At 48.1% G+C, this 7,072-nt stretch overlaps 1 pseudogene; it reads left to right on the plus strand.

The window, feature by feature from the left end:
* Nucleotides 1–4,582: 4,582 nt before the first annotated feature.
* LOC142424394 (ubiquitin-conjugating enzyme E2 N pseudogene) lies at nt 4,583–5,772 on the plus strand (annotated as a pseudogene).
* The last annotated feature ends 1,300 nt before the right edge of the window (nt 5,773–7,072 follow it).

Raw genomic sequence — 7,072 nt, forward strand, 5'->3', positions numbered from 1 at the left:
CTCTGTAATGATGGTAATAATTGGTCGCACTCGGGGAGCTGGCAATTGCCACAATATTAAACCTACATCACTAAGGTAAACAGTTCTATGTATAGCTGGCTCCAAGAGAGCGGAGTTTTGCCCAGCTGGGAAAATCACTGCACCCAATTCCCTGCCGTTCCTCCTCTCCCACAGGCTCTTCCTCCAATCTGGCACCACCTACAAGCCTCAGGCTCTTGGGCCATCCTCCTGCTTGCTCCTTCCCGGCAGCTTCTCCAAAACAGCTGTGAGCTGATGGAGTATGTTACCAGAGTAAACAGTGACTTGGAGCTCCACCCAGAAAGACCATGTCCTTTCTCCATGCTTCCCAAAGAAAATGTGCTTCCCTGATTTTTATTTTGACAACACCCCTTGTGCACACTGGTGTGGGCCTGGGAGTTCTGGCCGTCCTGATAACCTCATGATGGGCCTGGTCTCTTTTCTCAAACCCTTGCCAAGGGAGCTGGTGCTGGCAGAACACCAGAAGAACCACACCTATTGGGAAGCCAGGAGGGAGAGGGCAGGGCACAGAACCACTCCATGTTTCTCTTCCCTTCCCCATAGATGAGAGGAAAGGGGTGGAGGGGATGCCTTACAAATGGCTTTGTCTTGATGACCCAGCACTGCTGCACCACAAAGGTCGTAAACGATGGCTTTAAAGAATAGAACTTTGTTTTCTGGATTCCAAGGGCTGAAAGTCCAAACCAGAGTCTCGGCCACGTCCATTCTTTGCTCGTCAGTCATACCTAGCATTCCTCTGCTTCTTGCTGATCCTCGCGTGGCCTCTCTCTTTTCCCGGTGTCTAATCTGCTCTATTTAACAGTAGAGGTAGTTAGGTTTAAGAGCTCACGGTGTTCCAGGAGGTTCTAATTGACCTAACAGAGGAACCGTTACTTCCAAATAGGCTTCTATCTATGTGTATAGGATTCTGAACCCCAATATACATTTTAGGGGGCACCATGTAAAGCACTCCAGGCTTGCGACAATTTCCAAAGAAGACCAAAAAATCCTGGGCTCATCCTAGTGTGCACTACTGGTTAAAATCAGCTGTGTTTAAAAAAAAAAATGAACGAAAGCACTCAGTACAGAAACACACCTGTTTGGGCTGGGGCCGAACTAGGCAGCCCTGTCTGGAGTAAGCTGAAGCAGGTCTGGGCCCTGCATGTCCTTCCCTGCACATCCCAAAGGTCAGCAGCAGACGGCCACATAAGATAGCGGCCAGATAAGTTAACCAATGAAACCAGAAGTTCCGGTTCCAAGATCCAGTTCGAAGAAAGCTGCAAGGAGTTGACAAACAATCCTCGGAACAGCCCAACCCTGTCCATTGTCGGGCATTCCTTACCATCCCTTTCAAAATTTACGCTCCCCACTGCTGGGTACCACTTCCCTGACCTGTTGGCCTAGGTCATGACCCTCCTCCCTCCGGGAGCTCCCCCACCCCCTAAGAAAGCGATTTCTGTTTCTGCTCTCCCTTGTCCTGTCAGGTATGTCTGTCTTCCTCCCCGGTCCTCAGTTTCACCTTTACAAAACCCTGTAGCTATTTGAACGTCTGGGTGAGCTGGGAGGTCTCCCCGATGTTCTTAAAAGAAAATTGGAAATGTCCGGTTTCTGGATTCGTGCACCTCGGTTCTTGCTGCGCATCGCTGAAAGCATTCAGCAGCAGGCGCACTTGAGCAAGTCCAAGCGACCTGGATGAGGGAGAGGGACGTTTCCGGGCTTCCAGTCTCCAAAAGACGCACGCCACTTCTTGGAAGCACACAAGGCTGTGCGGGGACGGCGCGTTCAGGGGAGCGTTGGCAAAACACTTGGAAACAATGGCGGAAGAGGAGGCAGAACATACGTGGTGCGTAGCCAAGAGCAGGAAATCCCCAAAGAGACAGGGCCGCACCCACACACCCTGGAGGAATCTCACCCTCCGCCTGCCTGCGGGAAGCGCAACTGAAAGAGCGCCAAGAGCCTGCGGCCTGCTTCTCCCCACTGCAGCTGCCGGGTGGGGAGGCGAGGTTGAGCGGATCCTATGTCATTTGAGGGTGCCTGGCATTGTGGGTGGGCCCACGTTGGGTTTTCCCATAGGGGTCGACTTAGTGTGCCTGATGTTTTTCCAACCCCTTTATGGTGGCATACACAGCTAATTCTCCTTTAATGTTGGAATTTGGGAAGAAAACCCCCTTTTCCCCTAATCTAACCACCTGTCAAAAGTCTCTGTTGACCTCCAAATATATCACAAGCATCTTTCATGCTCCTCTTGCCTCCTGTGGAGTAGTGGTTATGGGTGGGGCTGCTAAGATGAGCAGTTTGAAACCACCAGCTGCTCCGAGGGCGAAAATATGAGGCTTTCTCTCCCTGTAAAGAGATATGTTCGAGTCCACTGCTGTCGGGATGAACGCCAGGATGGGGGCAGGCTCAGGCTTTCAGTCCATGCAGTCTGCTGGCCAGGGCAGCCTGGCAACAGTAGAGAGAGCCTGACAGGTGCTCATGAGCCATGCACGCCTATAGGCCACACTGACCCTGTGCATCTGCTGAGTCCATTGCTTGATATGCTTTAACTATGGAGTAATTATGATGTCTGGATTAGGCCCTAATAAAATGATTTGACATAAAATAAGAGTTACATTCTCTGAAACCCACAGGGGCAGTTGGACCCTGTCCTGTAGAGCCGCTTTGAGGCCAAATCCACCCGGTGAATTTCGTGTAGTTAGTTCGTTTCTAGCTCTCTCCCCTCCTGCGTGCGGAGTGAGCAGTGTGTTTCAAGTCACCTTTTCTCCTGCCCGGCCCGGCACACCCAATTCCTCTGTCCCTGTGCTGTGTGCCTTACCCGATTCACAGGGCTGATTTCTAGCCCCGCCTTTTTGTCTCTTGGAAACTATTCTGCTTTTGCTGTAGGCAAGGTCAAGAGCAAGTCTTCCAACACCCGGAAGCCTGGAGGCCCTTAGCATACCTTAAAGTGTTTTTGCAGAGGATTGTCTAACGTCTCTTCCCCTGGCCCAACGGCTGGCTCTGTCATCAGAGAGGCCATGACCTTTCCCTTCACCGCCCTGTCCGTCCGAGTCAGAGTGTCACAAATAGATCTCGCACTGAGTGAGACAACTTTTGTTTTGTAGGACAAATGAGTGATGAAGCTATAAAAGGAGCATTGGTCCTAGCTGCACTCACCCTGGACACAAACACTCGCTCCCGAAGCTTAGGGGCTGTGTAGTCCTACGGAAAGTTGCTTAACCCCTCTAGGGCCTTCTTTTCCCTTCTTGGGGAATATTGTGAAGGCTACAGAGAACAGATTCATCTAAGGCCTTCACTGGGCCACCTGACAGCAGGACATACCGATTTCGGTTTTCTTTGCTTATCCAATACATGCTCGTCGTGATTAGGGTGCATGGAATGAACGTGGGAGAGCAAGCTGGCTCGAGGTGGCACAGGAGGCAAAGGCCATCTGTTTAAGGCTGGGTTCTCTAGAGAACCAGTTACATTTATATACACCTCCACAGAGAGGTTTCCATCAGGGAAATGGCTCACACCCTTGTAGAAGTTGTCAAGTTCCAAGTCGGTGAGTCATATTCGGCTAGAGGCTTCTCCTGACTCTCAAGCTATGGGAAATGAGGATGCCAAGTCCAACATGAAGATGATGGGCTTGTGGCTGCAGAAGGGAATGCATCCAAAGTCAGGCTGGTCAGCAGGCTGTTGCAAGCAAGCTTTCCACAGCACTTACCTATGTGCCTATCGACTTATCTACTGCATGGTTTACACTCAGGAAAGGTGAGCATCAGGCTTGTAGCCTCTCACCACACTTGTTCCATCTGTATGTTGAACAAATCATCAGAGAAGCTGGATTCGGTGAAAAAGAATATGGCGTCAAGATTGGAAGAAGGCTTATTAGCAACCTGTGCTGTGAAAATGACAACCTTGTTTGCTGAATTGAAGCACTTGCTGATGAAGATCAACGATTGTAGCCTTCAAGACCTGAGCATGTGCACAGGTAGAGAGAGGAGATAAGAGCTTAGGAAACATGGACTCCAGGAACAGGAATGGGAGTAGCGATACCAAGAGGGTAGGGGGAAGGTGGGGAGAGGAAGGGGGAGACAATTGCAATGATCAACCCATAACCACCACCACCATCCCCGCATCCAGGGGGATGAACAACAGATTCCATGGGGGAAGGGAGACAGTGTTCAGTATAGGATACGAAAAGAATAATATTTTATAATGTATCAAAGGAGCCACAAGAGGGTGGGGGGAGGGAGGGAAAAAAGAGGAGCTGATACCAAGGGCTCATAGAGAGTAAACGTTTAGAAAAGAATGATGGCTACATATGTACAAACATGCCTGATTCAATGGTGTGTGGATTGTTATAAGAGCTGTAAGATCCCCCAAGAAAATGATCTTTTAATAAAAAAGTAAAGGATTATAGCCTTCAGTATGGGCTACAGTTCATTATAAAGAAGACCAAAATCCTCATAACTGGACCAATAGGTAACATTACGATAAACAGAGAAAAGTTTGAAGTTTTGCTTGAACCCACAATCAATGCTCATGGAAGCGGCAGTCAAGAAATCAAAAGGCGGTGCGTGAGGCGAGCAGAGCCGGAGACGAGACCCAAGGCCGAACGCCGGATCTGACAAGATGGCCGGGCTGCCCCGCAGGATTATCAAGGAAACCCAGCGTTTGCTGGCAGAACCAGTTCCTGGCATTAAAGCAGAACCAGATGAGAGCAACGCCCGTTATTTTCATGTGGTCATTGCTGGCCCCCAGGATCCCCACTTTGAGGGAGGGACTTTTAAACTTGAACTATTCCTTCCAGAAGAATACCCAATGGCAGCTCCTAAAGTACGTTTCATGACCAAAATTTATCACCCTAATGTAGACAAGTTGGGAAGACTATGTTTAGATATTTTGAAAGATAAGTGGTCCCCAGCACTGCAGATCCGCACAGTTCTGCTGTCGATCCAGGCTTTGTTAAGTGCTCCCAATCCAGATGATCCATTAGCAAATGATGTAGCTGAGCAGTGGAAGACCAATGAAGCCCAAGCCATAGAAACAGCTAGAGCATGGACTAGACTATATGCCATGAATAATATTTAAGTCGATCTGATCATCAAGTGTGCATCACTTCTCCTGTTCTGCCAAGACTTCTTCCTTGTTTTGTCTGCATTTAATGGACACAGTCTTAGAACCATTACTGAATAAAAGCCCAGACATCTTCAGTCTTTTGGTGATTAAATGCACATTCGCAAATCTGTGTTGTCCTGATTCACTGTTGTAAAGCATGAGCAGAGGCTAGAAGTATCATCTGGATTGTTGTTAACTGTGGAAAAGCAGTGGCCCCTCTGCTTTTATCCATTTCCTCCCCCATCATGGTCTAAGTATAAAGCACTGTGAATGAAGGTAGTTGTCAGGGTTAGCTGCAGGGGTGTGGATGTTTTTCTTTATTTTTTATTTTGAGGTGGGAGAGGTAGTTTTAAATGTATGGGCTCCTTTCCCCCCCTTTCCGGTGATCTAATTGCATTGGTTAAAAGCAGCTAACCAGTTGTTCTTTAGAATATACCCTCTAGCCAAGTCTAACTTTATTTAGACACTGTAGTTGGACAAGCTGGATTGTTTGAACCAAAATGGGAACATTAAACATCACAGCCCTCACTAATACCATTGTGACTTTGCTGTCAAGTGTAGACTCCTCACTTCAAAAAAAGGCTTGTGACCATTTTGTATGGCTTGTCTGGAAACTTCTGTAAATCTTATGTTTTAGTAAAATATTTTTTGTTATTCTAAAAAAAAAAAGAAATCAAAAGGCATATTGCATTGGGTAAATCTGCTGCACAAGACCTACCCTGATGCGGCCCTGGGAAATGGAGGAGCCACATGGAGACCCCTGCCAGCACTGAGATGCTTACAATGTCACTGGATCCAGAAGACTTCCATCTCACTGGCCTGCAATCTTCCTTCATTCAGCATCGTTGCATGTGTTTCGTGTGTCTGAAGAGGACCTTATAGATTGGTATTAGACATATGGGCTAATATAGGACTTATGGACTTGATCTGGACCGGGCTAGGATGTTTTCTCAATATTCAATTGCTATTGTATATAAAGCTCTTTCTTATACACATATGCTTGTTTATGAATTTGTTTCTCTAGTCTACCTGGACTAACACAGATGGCAAGACTTCTCCTTATATACTTTGGACATATTGTCGGGAGAGACGAGTCCTTGGAGAAGGACATCATGCTTGACAAAGTGGCGGGGCAATGACAGAGGGGAAGGCCCTCAGTGAGATGAAGTGACACGGTGGCAGTGTCAAAGGGCTCAGGCATAGAAACAATTGTGAGGATGGCACGAGACTGGACAGGACAGTGTTTGCTTCCTTTGTGCATAAGGTTGCTATGGGGCAGAGCCAACTTGATGGCACCTAACAACAACAACAACTACTACTACTACTACTTATGTCAGCAGATCACAGCCTGGACGAGTTCTTATCTCATAAGGAAGGTCTAGGTTTAACTGGAAAACCACTGAGAATCTAGCCCGGCCACATTGATAAAAAACCTTAACTATCATACCTCATAATGTTCTTATCACGTAAATGAATCAGACAGGTGACAACTTTGGAACCCTTAGCATAAAATGCAGGGCTGATGGACCAGACCACATACCAAGTGTAAAGAGAGACTGAGCAAAAAACAACAGACACAGAGCATCACAGATCACTGGTGCCCTGCCAACCAAACCCACACTGAGCAGTCATACCAGGACAAAGCAAGAAGTATTTTCAGTTGCAAACCCAAGGTTTTCACTCCTGCACCAGTGCCTCCTGCTGCCTCTAGGCCACCAGTACCAAGGGTCTGAGGACTGCTGGCACACCTTTCCCGAGGCTGTACTCCAGCACACAGAGTACACCTCGCAGCAGACTCCCCTGGACTCGTGGCATCCTCTCTGCTTCACCTCTCACCGCGCACAGTTCTTCCCCCACAGCAAGCCGAGCTTTATGCTGACTCCAACTATCCCAACACAATTCTACCAAGCTGGGACCATCAGTGAGGGTTCCCCACCCCCCACCCACCTGGTGG

The sequence above is a fragment of the Tenrec ecaudatus genome, chromosome 13 (assembly GCF_050624435.1).
Source record: "Tenrec ecaudatus isolate mTenEca1 chromosome 13, mTenEca1.hap1, whole genome shotgun sequence".
Lineage (NCBI taxonomy): Eukaryota > Metazoa > Chordata > Mammalia > Afrosoricida > Tenrecidae > Tenrec > Tenrec ecaudatus.